Consider the following 16469-nt stretch of genomic DNA (forward strand, 5'->3'; position numbering starts at 1 on the left):
GAGAGGAGTTGGAATACCTAAGAATAGTGTTGGAGAGTAAAGTGGAAAAAGCCTGGAATGTTAGGACTCTGTATATGTGTAAAAATCAGGCAAAAGGAAGCTAGAGTCAGATTAGGAAGGTCATGATATGCTAAACTGAGTTTATACTTTATCCTAGAGGCAACAGGGGAGCCACTGAAATTTCTTTTTCTTTTTTTTTTTTTTTTTAGGTTTTTGCAAGGCAAATGGGTTAAGTGGCTTGCCCAAGGACACACAGCTAGGTAATTATTAAGTGCCTGAGATCAGGTTTGAACTCAGGTACTCCTGACTCCAGGGCCGGTGCTTTATCCACTGCGCCACCTAGCCACCCAGCCACTGAAATTTCTAAAGCAGGAGAAGCTGCCTGTGCTATGGAAAGATTATTTAGGCTGGTTCTGAAGCTCTTAAAATGTCAGCAGAGTATTTTGTACTTGATCCTGAAGACAACAGGAAGCCACTGGAGTTTACTGAGTAGAGGGAAGGAGGACATGACATGATCAGACCTGAACTTTAAGAAAAATCACTTTAAGGGCAGCTAGGTGGCGCAGTGGATAAAGCACCGGCCCTGGAGTCAGGAGTACCTGGGTTCAAATCCGGTCTCAGACACTTAATAATTACCTAGCTGTGTGGCCTTGAGCAAGCCACTTAACCCTATTTGCCTTCCTAAAAAAAAAAAAAAAAAAAAAAATCACTTTAGTGGCTGAATGAAGGATGAAATGAAATAGGAAAAGACATAAGGGAGGTAACCCACCAGCAGGAACAAGGTAATGAGGGTCTACAGTAGAGAAGCAGTAACATCAGAGAAGAGAAGGGGGTCTCTTTGAAAGACATTGCAAAGAAATTATCAAAGGCCCTGAAATACAGACTGAATTTTTTTTTTTTTGGGGGGGGGGGGGACTTGAGAGGCAGTAAGGAATCCAAGATCGGGTTATGAGCCAGAGGGACTGTGAAGGTGTTGTCCTCTATAATAAAAGGAAAAGAATGGGTTAATAATGAGTTCTGTTTTGGTTTTATTGAGTTTAAGTTGTCTAGTGAACATCTAGTTCAAGGTATCTGAAAGGCAGTTGGAGAAGCTAGAGTGGAAGTCAACAGTGAGTTTAGGGAAGGCTGAGTAGTTTTGAGAATCAACAGCAAAGAGATAGTAATTAAATCTATGGAAATTGTTGATGAGATCACCAAGTGAAACAGTAGAGAGGTAAAAAGAGAAAAGGGCCAAGGATAGAACCCTGAGGGACACCAAAGGTTAGAGCACATGGTGTAGAGGAGTATCCACCATGAGAGAGTCATGTCTCAAAAACCGAGAGAGAAGAAAGTATCAAAAAGGAGAGAATGATCAACCTTTCAATGGCTGCATACAGGTCAAAGAGAATGAGGATTGAGAAAAAGCTAACTTAGTCAACTAAAAGATTATTAGAAACTTAAGAGAGAGAAGTTTCAGTGGAATGATAAGGTCAGAAGTCAGACTATAAGTGACTAAGAATTCTGAGAGTGTGATTTTCTAGGTTCTGTCCAATTGGATAGTGCAATAAACACTTGGTGATCACTCAGAAAAGAGAGGCGATATGGAGATCTGAGAGTCAGCATAATGGAGATAATCTTTAAACTCATGGGAACTAATGATCTTACTAAGAGAAAGTATGCAAAGAAAGAAAAGAAAACATAAGGACAAAGCTTTGGAAGACATTCATGCTTTGGGGATGATTTATGCTTGAGGATCCAGTGAAAGAGTCTAAGAAGAAGTAGCAGGTAGGAGAAAAACTAGGAGAAAGCAGTTTTCATGAAAATTCAGGGAACAAAAAGAATTCAAGAAGGGAAGGGGGTCATTAGTGTTAAATATTCAATAGAAATCAAGAAGGTTTAAGACTGAGAATAGGCCATAAGATTTAGCAATTAGAAATCAGTAGCCTTGGAGAAAACTTTCTGAGTTAAGGCTGGAGAGAACCAACTTTAGGGGAGGCTGGAAGCTAAATTACAAAGGGATGTAGTAAAAGATTTTTAATAAATCTGGGCATGTTTATACATGTCAGGGAAGAAGGAAATAACTAGGAAAAGACTGAAAATTAAAAAGAGGGAAGGGTTAAACTGAGGGATCAAGATAACTGCTTTAACCAAGGAAGATAAAATACTGGCCTAGATTAACATCCTCTGTAAACTAGCCTTGGTATATCTCAAGAAAAGAAGGGTTGAAGGAAGGTTGAATGGAAATCTTTCAGTGCCTACTTTTTTCAAAGCATCACTTACAAAACTGTTTTCCTATTGAAAACAACAAAAAGCCACTAAACTGCTACTAAAACATTTTAGTAGTTCAAGGAGTCCAAGCTCTCACTGATGTGGGTACAAAATTAAATCCATTCCTACCATTTCATCCTATGCAACCATTTATTCATAAATTCTTTGGAAAGCATCCAGCCAACATGCTGAAGATTTCTGGGAAAATAAACTAAAACTTCTCAAAGTCTTGTCACACATACAAGGATTAAGAAAGTAATTTACTTACCAAAATATAACCATTGATTTTTGATGAGTTATAGAAATGCAGAAGAGGGACTGTGTATGAAGACAGGAAAAATCTGTACAAATTTTCCAAAGAAAAAGGAGGAAAATCCTGGTAATTCCTTTTTAGTCATCAACATTGATACCTAGGGGAAAAAAAATGGAAGTTACTTTTACAAAAAGACACTATGAAAGTTTAAAACAGTTATTTGTGATAAAAATGACAAGAAAACAATAAAATTTCAAATACTGACCAAAAAAAAATCCCCAAACACCCTACATAGAAATGAAAAAAAATAATAGGTATTTAAGAAGTTATTTTATTTTAAAATTGTAACTAGTATTTATGTAACATTTTTTTAAAGTTTTGTTTTTGGGGTTTTTTTTTTGCAAGGCAGTGGGGTTAAGTGGCTTGCCCAAGGCCACACAGTTAGGTAATGATTAAATGTCTGAGGCCTTATTTGAACTCAGGTCCTCCTGACTCCAGGACTGGTGCTCTATCCACTGTGCCACCTAGCCACCCCATTTATGTAACATTTTTAGGTTTGTAAAGTACTTTTATATATTATCATCTCATTTTATTCTCAGAACAGCTATGTGATATAGGTACTACTATTATTATTCCCATGTTACAAATGAGGAACCTGATTGAGGTCAACAGAAGGGAGAGAATGTGTGTTTTAATGGAATCTACTAGGGGCAAACACTATGCTGAGCACTTATGACACATTATATCATTTGATCCTCACAACAACTATTGTGATATATGAGAAATTATTATCTCCCTTATATAGATGAAGAAACTGAGGCAAACAGAGATATACCCAGTTCATTTAACTATGTGTCTAGGGTGGAATTTGAACTTCAAGACCAGTGCTTCCCTTACTTTGGCACTTTCTTATTCCTTATTATTCTCCATATATTCTGCAATCCAATGACATTAACCTCCTTAAAGATTCAAAAAATGCTCATTCCATTTCTCAGTTTCAGCCATTTTCATTGGCTGTTCCCTCTACCTGGAACATTTCCCCTTCTTGACTCATCCTCCTGGGTTTCCCCAGATTAATTCAAGTCTAAACTAAAGACCCACCTTCTCAAGATTCCTTTCCTAATCCTCATTCTTAGTGCTGTCCCTATAAGAGATCCCCAATATATCCTGTGTACACACACACACACACACACACAATTTTGATAAATAAATGTATTTTGATATCCAATTTATCCTATAATCCTGGATATAGTTTGTACAGAGCTGTTTTAATGCTGCCTCCCCAATTAGACTGGGAGTTTCAAGAGAGCAGACTGCTTTTTGCTTTTCTTTGTATTAAAACATTTAGCACTGTGCTAGCTAATTGACTGCATGCACCTGTGCCTCATAGCTAGTTGCCTCTGGGTAAAAAGAGGATACAGGAATAGTCAAGAGTTTTAGATATTATTTAGAAATCAGTTAAAACTGAAACAAGAAAAATCTGCCTCTAAACTTTTAAAAGCTTCAGATATATGTAAAATAACCAGAAATTTGGAAGCCATGAAAAAGTACACCCTTGTTTCTTCTATCTTTATTTTTCAGGAAGAAAAACTAAATATTTGCTATATTTGTTTTTAGCACCCTTCACAGATTATCCTAAAGACTTGCTATTAGTTAGATTCACTTTCAGTTCACAAAAAAAAGAATAGAAAACATGCTATGCATCATTTTGGCTTATTCATAGTATCAGGTTAGTAAATTTTAAAAGTAAAATAGTCACATGAAGATTACTAATTGAATTTACTTTTTTTAATTATAAATGAATTTACAAGCTTCTGTGAGTCAAGGAATCTCGATTTTTTTTTACCAGTTATAAGATGGCAAAAATCTGAGAAAAGGAAAAAAATCAGCATCATAATAAAACAAAGAAAGCTATGCTCTCTGGACTTTCTATCCTCCACAATGTCACATATATACAGAAAGCAGTCATTTTCAGAAAAGAAACTAAGGTGTACCACTGGGCTACAAGGCTAAGAAGCATCAAATTCCAACTTTCTTTCAAATTCCAAACTCCTCTCTAGTCTGAGTCTTCTGAACAAGCCAGAGAAGAAACCCCCCTGTTTCTAGCAATTAAAGAATGAAAGGGACTTTGTATTCTGCTGCCATCTCTCTGAGCCCTAGGCAGGAAAGCTGGACTACCAACATCTCAGAAATCCACAAGAAAAGACCCACAAGCAAACAAGGTCCTGAAGTCAACATTTTCTCTAGGTAAAAAATGTACCTTCATCTTTGTGCCAGACAGCTGTGCTTTACTGTCTGAGGTACACAAGAACAGCAGTGGTCTGATAATATTAATAGTTATACCTATGAGAATGATCTACTTGTGCAGTTCTCAGAGATCATTTTAGAGAATAAAGTCTAAGGAGTAAAACATTTTAGAATTCTAAACATACAATATATATTTTACATATTTTGCTAGAGAAACACAAAAATCGTGTTTTAGAAGTCTTTCCTTGCACGTTTCTTCTATGTGTAGATGAGGAAGGGGAGGAAGGGGGGGGCATAAGAGAGGAGTCCTCAATATTTATTAATCTCCTTCCACATGCAAGGTACTAACTGTACTTGGATTTTATAATTTCTAGCACTCATGATAGAAAAGAAATAAGTACCACCTAATAAAACACACAGAATTACCGAATAGACAGAGAATTCAATCACTGCAGCACAGAGAAGATTGTTAGATTTGGCCTTCCTTATACATTCATTAGTAAAGAAGAGAGAGAGTGCAAAAAACACATTTAATTAAATTTGCTGATTAATCTGTATTAGGAAGTATAGCTAAGAACAATGTGAAACAAAAACAATAAAGAAAAACTGATAAAAATAACAAAATCAGAGAGTATATGGGGGATGTCTGGATAATAGCATAGATTGATAACATATCAAAGGTAAACTTAGCTTTTTGCTACCCTAGCAAAAAAAAAAAAAATCACTGCTGAGATCTAAGAGCAGAAAGAATGGGAAAAAATATTTTGCAGCAGCTCATTAAGGAGTTAGATCAAAAAAAGGCAATGAAGCTTGAGGCCATTTTGTACTACTCATCAATACCTCCCTGAAAACTATCTATGACAATAAGAATAAAGTTAACCCACCACTGGATTAATTAGACCTAGGTAACAATTAACCCTGTGGGGTCAATCTTGAACTGTTTTCAATTGATTAATTTAAACACTTAAGCACCATCATAGAATTCCCTTAATCTTTTACAGAACACATTTAGTCAATCCCAATCTTGAAGAACTTCTACAGATAATTCCTTCCTTCACTCCTATACAAGTATAAAGCACTGATAAATAAAATGCTATAACCAAAGAGACTTAGACAAATACCAATTCATGTTCACTTGGTTTTAGCTTCTGAAAAATAATCTTACTATTCAAGTTCCCTGATTTATGCCCCCCACAACAATTACTTTAAACCAAAAACTTCATTTATTTCCTATTACACTCACATAACCAATGACACAAGTTGGGTTTATGATTCACTTCTTTCCATTCCAAAACCTTTCTCTACTTCAAAATCTGACAAAGAACACTGACTTCCAATCAGTTGGGATCTAAATTTAAATTACAAACATTTACTATGTGACCATCAAGTCCAGATCTAGGAAGACTGAAAACTAATACACTATTGGTAGAGTTGTGAATAAGTCCAAACATTCTGGAATGTGATTTGTAATTATGCTATAATGTCTATAACACATGACTCAGAAATCTCATTGGTAGGCAAATACTCCAAGAAGGTCAAAGTAGAAAAATCCCATAAATATAAAAATGTATTCATGATAACACTTTTTGAAAAGCAAAGCATTAGAAATAGTAGATTAACTGGGAAGTGGCTAAACTGTGGTATATAAATGTAATGAGTACGAAGAAGTCAGAGAATCTTCACTTATAAGAGCTATTGCTGGGTAAAATAACAAAACCAGAAATAAATGCAATGACTACATCAACATGAGTGGAAAGAACATAAATGGAAACAGAATTCAGCATAATTATAATGAACAACGTTGGCCCTGGAGAAGAGTTGAGAAAATGTGTTTCTTGGCTTTTTCTGCTGAGATTGGAGGCTGAGTGTAGAACAGTGTCTAGCATATAGTATGAGCTTAATAAATGGTTATTGACTGACTAAATTGTCAGACTCAATGGATGCACTGGTTGAATTTGCTAAATTTTTAAATATTTGTTACAAGGCAATGTCTTTTGCATAGTTGAAGTGGGAAGACTATATTTAGAAATAAATGCAATATAAAAACAAAAGGCATCAATAAAAAATAAATGAAAAAGCATAATGATTTTCTAAAAATGAACTAGAATACACACATCAAAATAAGTGGTGCGCCCTTCAAAGAAGTCTCCTTGAGATTATATTCTAAACAATGCTGCAATTACTCATTACATTTCTTAAATTCTTCCTTTCAAAGAATTTGCTTTCAGAATATACAAGTATATTCTTCTGAGTAATTTCAATAATAACTAATCTTTATCCTTTGGGGTCAATTTAACTTTTGGAAATAGCCAAGTCTAGACAATACGTTTTTATTAAGTAGCTGTTATGTGTTAGGTAAACCAGGCTGGTTACTTAAGAAAACAACAACAAAAATAACAGATACAGTCCTGGAGTTCACAAACCAGTAGATTATAACATACAAAAAATTATGTTGAATGCATGATCTGTATAGAGGGAAGGCTCCAGCAGTAAGGAAGACTGGAAAAGAAAAGCATGATGCATAAGATGGGAATTTTAGAAAGATTTTATTTATTTTGAATTTTAAAATTTTTCTCCTAATCTTACTTCCATCACCCCCCGCCCCACAGAAGGCAGTCTGTTAGTCTTTACAAAGTTTCCATGCCATACATTGATCTAAGTTGAATGTGATGGGAAAGAAATCACATTCTTAAGGAAGAAAAATAAAGTATAAAAGATAGCAAAATTACATAATAAGAAAAAATATTTTTTTTTGATTAAAAGTCTTTGGTCTTTGTTCAAACTCCACAATTTTTAATCTGGATACAGATGGTATTCTCCATCATAGAAACCCTAAAATTGTGCCTGATTGTTGCACTGATAGAATGAACAAGTCCATTAAGGTTGATCCTCACCCCCATGTTGCTGTTAGGGTGTACAGTGTTCTTCTGGTCCTACTCACCTTGCTCAGTAACAGTTCATGCAAATCCTTTCAGGCTTCCCTTTATTCCCATCCCTCCTGGTTTCTAATAGAACAATAGTGTTCCATCACATTCATAAACCACAGTTTGTTAAGTCATTCTCTATTTGAAGGACATTCACGTAATTTCCAATTCTTTGCCACCACAAACAGGGCTGCTATGAATATTTTTGTACAAGTGATGTTTTTACCCTTTTTCATCATCTCTTCAGGGTACAGATCCAGTAGTGATATTGCTGGATCAAGGGGTATGCACATTTTTGTTGCCCTTTGGGCATATTTCCAAATTGTTCTCCAGAAAGGCTGGATGAGTTCACAGCTCCACCAACAATGTATTAGTGTCCCAGATTTCCCACATCCTTTTCCAACATTGATCATTGTCCTTTCTGGTCATATTGGCCAGTCCTGAGAGGTGTGAGGTGTATCTCAGAGACACTTTAATTTGCATTTCTCCAATAAGTAGTGATTTAGAATAATTTTTCATATAACTATGGATCACTTTGATTTCCTTATCTGTAAATTGCCTTTGCCTATCCTTTGACCATTTGTCAGTTGGGGAATGGATTTTTTTTTTTAATTTGACTCAGGTCTCTGAGACCTTTAGGGATGGAGTCCTTTGTCAGAAATACTAGTTGTAAAAATTGTTTCCCAATTTACTACAATTCTTTTGATATTGGTTACAGTGGTTTTGTCTGCAAAAGCTTTTTAATTTAATGTAATCAAAATTGTCTAGTTTGTTTTTAATGATATTCTCCATCTCTTCCTTGGTCATAAATTGCTTCCCTTTCCACAGATCTGACAGGTAAACTATTCCATGATGTCCTCATTTGCTAATAATATTTTTTTATGTCCAAATCCTGTACATAAGATGGGATTTTACCTGAGACCTGAAGAAAAACAGGAATCCAGGAAGTAAAGGTGGAGAGAGAACACTCCACTCATAGAGTACACCCAGGGAAAATTCAGTTGAGGAATGGAACAACTTACACAAGGAACAGCAAGGAAGGCATAGGATCCTCAGATGATAGAGTATATGGAAAAGAAAAAGAGGTAAGAAGGTTTTAAAGGAGGGAAGGGGCCATCACAAAGGGCTTCAAATTCCTCCCCCAAAAAAGAGGACTTTATGTTTGATCCTGGAGGCAAAAGGAAGCAAGGTGAAGAGGAAGATGATAAGGTCAGAACTGAACTTCCAGATCAATTCAATAGCTATGGGGAGGCCGGACTAGTGCAAGGAGAGGCTTCCCAAGGCTGGTGGCAATATTAGAGAAGATGTTACAATGGTAGAAGTGAAAAGCCTCAACAACAAACTGAATATCAAAGTAAAAATAACACATATGCTTTGAAGCTGGGTAACCAGGAGGAGGAGATATCTCAACAACAATAGGGAAGTTGGGAAGAAAGAACAGTTTGGAGGAGAAAAATACTGAGCCCAACTTGGACATATTTAATTTGAGATTCCCATGGGACATCTAATTTGTGATATACAATAGGCAGATGAAAGACTGGAAGACAAAGAGAGGTTAGAGGTGGAGATATAGAATGAAAAATCATCTGTATAGAGATAATTAATTGAATAGATGGGAGCTGATGAGATCACCAAACAAAATATAAGAGAAAGAAAAGAAGAGAGTCAAGACAGAACCTTGGAGGGACATCAGACCTGGATGAAGATTCAACAAAGAGATTTAATTAATTTGGCAGGAAAGCCAAAAGTACAAAGTATACTGAAAACCTAGAGAAAAGACAGTATCCAGGAGATGATTATCCATTTCAAAGGCTATATAGATGTCAAATGATAAGATCATTCAAAGATCTTTCAGTTGAATAATGAAGTTAGAAGTCAGCCTCTTTACAAAGAGTTGAGAAGTATCTGAGAGAAGAAGAAGCGGTTGTACACAGCCTTTTCAAGGAATTTATCCACAGAGATAGGGTGAGAGCTAGCAGGGATGGATGGTTCAAGGAAGAGGTTTTGGGGGGCTTTTTTAAGGCTGGTAGAGACATGGACATGTTTGAGGGCAGCGGGGAAGCAGCCAGTAAAGAGGAAGAGATTGAAGATTAGTGAAAAAGTGAGAATGGCAGGGACCAAGGGGCATTCACCTGGAGAAGATGGGGAAAGATGGAATCACCTGTGTGTGTGTAGAGTGATTTGTAATAACAAGTGACAGGGATGAAGGAGACAGGGGTGGAAAGCCTCTGAATGATGTGAATGAGAAAGTGGAGAGATGAAATTGCACATGGTAAATGATTTCAATATTTTTCATAAATATGTGTCAAAGTTCTCAGTTGAGAAGGTAGAGGAAAGGAATCAAGGGAGTTTCATCATGAGAGATGAAAAAAATCTGGAAAAACTGCTGTGGTGAGTAGAATAATGAATCAATTAGAGGAATGCCTTTGCCCAGTGAGGGCCCACATTAAGATTAAGAAATATAAATTTATGGAGGACATAATGAGCACAGTTTTAAAATTATCTCCAATTCCTTCAGAGCACATGATCAAGAATGATGGCAGAGGTCATCAAAGCCAGATCAGAGATAGTAGAAAACAGTATAAGGATTAAGAGTAGATGATAGCACAGTATTGAACTAATTCACAAAGGGGTCAAGATGAGGAAAAGAGGGGATTATAAGACAGTGCAATGTCAACACCTGGTAAAGAACTAACAGACTGGTGATCACAGTGAGGATGGAGAAGAGGACTAAGGTTGGTAAGGCATAGAGTAAGTTGAAATGAGAAAAACCTATAATCAGATAAAAGAATTTCAGAGTTCAGGGGCAGCTAGGTGGCACAGTGGATTGAGCAGCGGCCCTGGAGTCAGGAGTACCTGAGTTCAAATCCAAGCTCAGACACTTAATAATTACCTAGCTGTGTGGCCTTGGGCAACACACTTAACCCCTTTGCCTTGCAAAAATACAAAAATAAAAATAAATAATTTCAGAGTTTATGGACATGGAAATGGATCACTTGTGAATGATGATGGCAAGATCTTGGAGGTGACCATCTTTGAGTGCATCTGAGATAAGGTGATGGTACAGATCATGGGAAGTAGTTAGTGTGCTATAGGAGTATTAAAATGTATAATGTAATGAAATTCCCTAGTAGGAGGATAGGAGTTAGTGAGGAGGGAAAGACTATGAGCCAGGAACCCGTTATGGGAGGAAAATGTCTAGGAGGACAATAGATAACAACCAAAAGGATTCTGAGTTGGTGATAAATATGCATTGAATGAACTCCAAAGGAGAAGGGATTATTGAGTGATGGTGGTAGCCTGGAAGAAGTAGTAAGGGGCAAGGTGAATCAGGCATATGACTCAATGTGCAACCAGTGCTGGGTGGAAAGAGGCCAGAGAAATGAAAATCAGGAGGGAGTCAGATAAGTAATAAGTAAACAAAAATGAAGTGAGAAAGGAAGAGGTTTTGGATGAAACCAAACATGTTCTCTACAGAACAGGCTTTCCAGAAGACAGAGTGGAAAGCAGTAGGCAGCTCTGGAAAAGATGGGAATAAGGAACACAAAGGCACCCTGGACAATGACAGGGAAGTTTGGGAGAGGGGCTGATTTGGGGAGAAAGAGGAGTTCTCCTTTAGACAGATGAGTCTGAGATTCCAGTAGGATTTATGCTTTGATGGCAATTCCAAAAACAGACTTTCTAAGGTAACAATGTTGCAAGCAGACCACATTTGGACAGACTAGATAGACTTCTAATGTTTATCTTGTAAAAATCTAACACATACAGTAATATCAACATCTGAAAATGTCTCTCAAAAGCTTAACCGATCGTCTTTCTCCCCCTTCCCAAATCAGAACTCCTTCCCAACTTCCTCATATTGGCACTATTTTGTTAATTCTGATATTTAAATTATCAAACCTGTTATCATCCCCCCCCCCCAGTAAATTAGCCACCTAGTCCTGTTGATTATCCTAATGTAACAGATCTCAAATTTCTTATTTCCACAACCTCTTGGCTAGGCACATTGCCGGGGAGGGGCTGGGGGGGGGGGGTGGATGGGGAAGGAAGGAACAGGGCATTTGCCAAGCAATCACCACCCATAAATTAAGATGATTGTGATGGAGGGAAAAACTGCAAAGCAGAGTAATCTACAATTCTAGGCATCTGATTCTTTTATATGGTTTTCTGCTTTAAAGTTTTGACTATTCTCTGCTCTGACCTAAGACTATTTATCCTTATAGAAATTCCTCCTTTAACTTATTATTGCATTATGCTTTCTGCCCATCTACCCCCTCAACCTTTCTACCCTACCTTTCACACGAGTCAGATATAACAAGGCACTACTCATCATTCCATTACTGGATTACCAGGACAACCAATCTCTTGCTACATTAGGCCATCCTGAACACTGCTGCCAGGGAAGACTTTCTCAAACAGCACCTGGTCATAGGTCTCCCCCTAGAATATATAATGGCTCTTTATCAAAGATAGAATCAAATCTGAACTCAGCCCTCAACTAACTGTCCCTCTCTTACTCAGTACTTCACATCATTACCATAGAAATAATTTCTGATGGCTTCCTCTTGGATGAGGTTTCCATCATATTCAAAGCACTTTAACACAATCATTTATCATGGTCACACTTCCTTATCTGTTAAATGAGAGGGTTGGACTAAAGAACTTCTAAGTCCTTCCCAGCTCTCCATCTAAGATATTTACCATAATTACAGATACTTTATTTATCTGGACCTCCAGGTCCCCTTCTCAAGTGTTTTCCTTACCTGCAATGCCCTTCTGTCTTTTTTCCAAGTCTTCCATGACTTCCCTCAAAAATTGGTTCAAGATCTACCTCATCCAACAAATCTTCTGTAATATCACTCTGATCACTACTTTATTTTACAATATGTATATAATACTATAGTATCTAAATATCTGTGTATTTATGTGTATATGTAAATATGGGTATACCAAATATGTGGGCATACTGTATTATCTTCAGCTTGATTATATTCTCTACCCCTCTCCTCAAGTGACTGAAAGTCACTTGAAGGAAAGGGATATTTACTATGTCTTTTTGTAATCCCACCCCACACAATTTGTAATATAGGGGTCAGCAAGCTATATATGCCCTTTATAAAAGCTTGATGAATGAATCAGAGTCAGAAGGAAACTTGAAATTATCTAGGAATCTGACCCAATTAAATTCTTTAGGTTACTAGGCACTTTTTGGTCATTCACAATGTTATTGCTAAATAAAAGATAATTGAGGCAAAGATTAAGGTTATGAAGACTAGGGTTAACCAAATGAAGAAAAACCACTTAAGCACTCTGTAGTAGTAATGAAAATTTGAGAATCGTTATCCTGACCCATTTAAAAATATATATACACATTATATTCTTCTTGATATTTACAGTATAACAACCCAAACTCAGGCTTCAGGACAAGGATGTGGTAAAGAGCTAATTAAAGTCAAAGTGACATGGCCTATACAAATATGGGTAAACGGATACAACCCAGTACAAGTTTCAACTTGACAAGGAAAATAGGGCATTGCACACTGGGAAGAAGAAGAGAGGTTACCAATGCCTATTTGAATTCTACAAGTTCAGGCTGCTTCCAGTTCCCTGACCTCAGCATGGGCTTTCTGAACACACTAGTCTATTTAAGTCTACCTAACAGTTAGGGGAAATATCATCGACAAACATTTATTAAAAGTCTCTACTGTGGTATTAAGTAACCATAGGAACATAGCGTTTGATAAACCCAAAGATCAGATGTCCAAGGTTTGGGGGCAAGTTCTCCACTGTGTCACCTAACAGATAGAATTAGTATTACGCTGTGAGAAATGATGAATAGGACATTTTCCAAAAAACCTAGGAAGATTTGTTTGAACTGATGCAAAGAGGAGTAGGGGAAAAAAAAGGACTGTTACAATAGCAACAATCCTGCAAAGCAAAACGACTCTGAAAAACTTAATAACCCTGAAGAAAGCAATAACCAATCACAATTCTAGAACATGCATGATAAACACATTATCCATCTCCAGACAGAAAAGCGAGTACTTTACAGAGGTGGCCCTCGGTTCTGTGAGATCTGATTATTCAAGATCAATTTTCTTTTGGAGAGAAATTACACTTTGTTATCACCTCCAAGTGTGGGTGTTATAAGAGCAATGCTAAATTTAGGAACTCGAAAGTTAAAATCAGTGATGCTGAGACTTCCGGCCAAGATGGCGGAGAGAAGACAGGCACAGTTCTAGAGTCTCCTGATCTTTCCCCATCTGTCACATGAAACAAATCTCTTAGAGGAAGTGCGACTCACCGAACCCAGAGAGAAAAGCCAGGAGAAAGAGCATCTACCTCAGGATTTGTCTCCCACTGCAGCTTTGGTAGAATTCGGGCAGGTGAGTATCAGACCCGGATCAGCCAGAGTAACAGCTGAATTGGAACCGGGAGTCTGAGGGCCCGAGAGCTAGACCTGCTGGATCAGCTGTGGGGGCTTGCGTCCGCGGGGAAGCAGAGGCACTGGTGTTGGTGCTGTCCCCCTGGAGCTCGGGGACGGGGCTGCGGGGAGAGGTCTGGTGCAGGAGAGCTGGGGACACCATCCCTGGGCTCCTCAGGTCTGAGAAACTCTGAGCCCACGCCTACATTGCACTGAGGCCTCCTCCAAAACAAACAATGGCAAACTACTTCTGCCTCAGGCCCAGGGGTGTGAGCAGAGGAACCAGCCCAGCTGAGGAATGACCTCAGGCCAGGGTAAAGCCCACCATTGATTGAAGGCAAAAGAAATCAATAGCTCCAACTCCTACCTTCGGGCAAAGGGAGAAGGCCTCAGCCAAGGTCACAGACACTCCAGAGAGGGCAACCAGCACCTCCTACTGGCCAGCCAGAGAAACTCCACTCAGTAAAGCCTTCAGCGATCCCAAGGCCAGGGGAACCAGCCCCCCCCACCAACTCAAGGTCTTAGCATAATGAAGAAGGGTCAGCGGAAAGGGGGATGCATAGAAAAATTCCTGGAAGGGAAAGACCCCAACCCAGAGAGACCTGGAACCTCTGAGGAGAATACAATCTGGTCTCCAGCTCAGAACGACTTCCTCAAAAAAATAAGGAAGGAGCTTAAAAATTTGGGAGAGACAATACCTTGCAACAAGAAAACAAAACCTTACAAAGTACAACTGGACAAACACAAAAGGGGAATAAATCTCTCAGATCATCAATTGGACAATTACAAAATGAGAACCATTCTCTCAGATCCTCAAATGAGCAAATGCAAAAATAAATTAATTCTCTCAAAACCTCAATTGGTCAAATGGAAAGCTCTTTCAAAAGTAGAAATGACCAATTGGAAAAGTATTTGCAAAAGGTTAATGAAGAAAACTCCTCCCCAAAAAGAATGGAGTCTACAGAAATTAATGACTCCACGAGACAGCAAGAGTCAGTTAAACAAAATCAAAAAATAGAAAAAATAGAAGGAAATGTAAAATACCTCATCAACAAAACCACTGACCTTGAGAATGGATCGGGGAGGGGCAACCTGAAAATTATAGGACTTCCTGAAAACATTGAAGAAAAAAAAAGCCTAGACTTAATACTACAGGATCTAGTGAAGGAAAACTGCCCTCATATCATGGAATAGGAGGGCAAAGTAGTTATTGAAAGAGTACATCGATCCCCACCAGAAAAAGATCCTAAAATGAAAACACCAAGCAATGTTGTGGCCAAATTGCAGAACTATCAGATAAAAGAAAAAATCCTGCAAGCAGCCAGAAAGAAACAATTTAAATATCAAGGAGCCACAGTAAGGATCACGCAGGACCTGGCTGCATCAACATTAAGGGATCGAAGGGCCTGGAACGAGATATTTCGAAGACCACGGGAGCTGGGAATGCAGCCAAGAATCTACTTTCCTGCAAAGCTGAGCCTACTCTTCCAGGGAAAAAGATGGACATTTAACAAAATGGAAGAATTCCAAAAATTTCTGATGAAAAGAGCAGAGCTAAACAGAAAATTTGGACATCAAACAGGAGGTTCAAGAGACACATGAAAAGGTTAAAAAAAAGGGGGGGAGCAGTAAAAAAAAATGCAATAAATACAACTCTAACAGAGAGAATACACCTTGCCAGAAATGAAGGACATTCATGACCTATCCATGACACTACTCTCTAATGGGATGTAGCTGGCTTTAACCCCATTTGGGAGAAAGACTCAAATAACTCTCAGGAATTTAGACTCTATTCCATAGAATATACAGAACTAGAAGGGTCAGACACTCAGAATTTCTATGACTTAGATAGAATGATCTAAAAAAAAAAAACACTACCTCCCTAAAAAGGGGAACAGGAAAGAAACGGGAGGAGGGAGGGGATTGAATGAGGTAAATTGTATTACACTAAGAGGTACAAAAGACCTATGGTAATAGTGGGGAAGAAGGGAGCAGAGGAGAAACTCCTGAATCTTCTTCTCATCAGATTCAGCTTAAAGTCAACCTACACATACTCAGTTAACTTATAAAAACATCTAACCTTTCAAGTATTAAAAGGCGAAATGGGGAGGGGGGACTGAGAAAGGGAAGAGGAGTGGAGGAAATAAGGGGAAATAAAAGGAAGGGAAGGAAAAACGGGAAAAGGGAAAGGGGAAAGAAAGGGCAGGGTGTGATATAGGAGGGCAAACACACTGAAGGGAGTGGTTTTCAGAAACAAAAGACTGGGGAATATGAATAAAAGGGGGGGGAAGGGGGAAAATACAAACAGAGGGAAAACAGCATGGTGGACAATAAAGAATTAGTAATCATAACCTTAAATGTGAATGGGATGAAC

At 38.0% G+C, this 16469-nt stretch overlaps 1 protein-coding gene across 3 annotated transcripts in view; it reads right to left on the reverse strand.

Annotated features, from left to right (window-relative positions):
* Positions 1-16469, reverse strand: part of R3HCC1L (R3H domain and coiled-coil containing 1 like) — a 125754-nt gene that overhangs the window by 97530 nt on the left and 11755 nt on the right. For all 3 annotated transcript variants that reach the window (XR_012477842.1, XM_074233188.1, XM_074233189.1), the window contains exon 2: positions 2516-2657. The gene's annotated coding sequence lies outside the window, so the exon portion shown is untranslated. The remainder of the gene's footprint in view (positions 1-2515; positions 2658-16469) is intronic.

This window comes from Macrotis lagotis, chromosome 4 (genome assembly GCF_037893015.1).
Source record: "Macrotis lagotis isolate mMagLag1 chromosome 4, bilby.v1.9.chrom.fasta, whole genome shotgun sequence".
Taxonomy (NCBI): domain Eukaryota; kingdom Metazoa; phylum Chordata; class Mammalia; order Peramelemorphia; family Peramelidae; genus Macrotis; species Macrotis lagotis.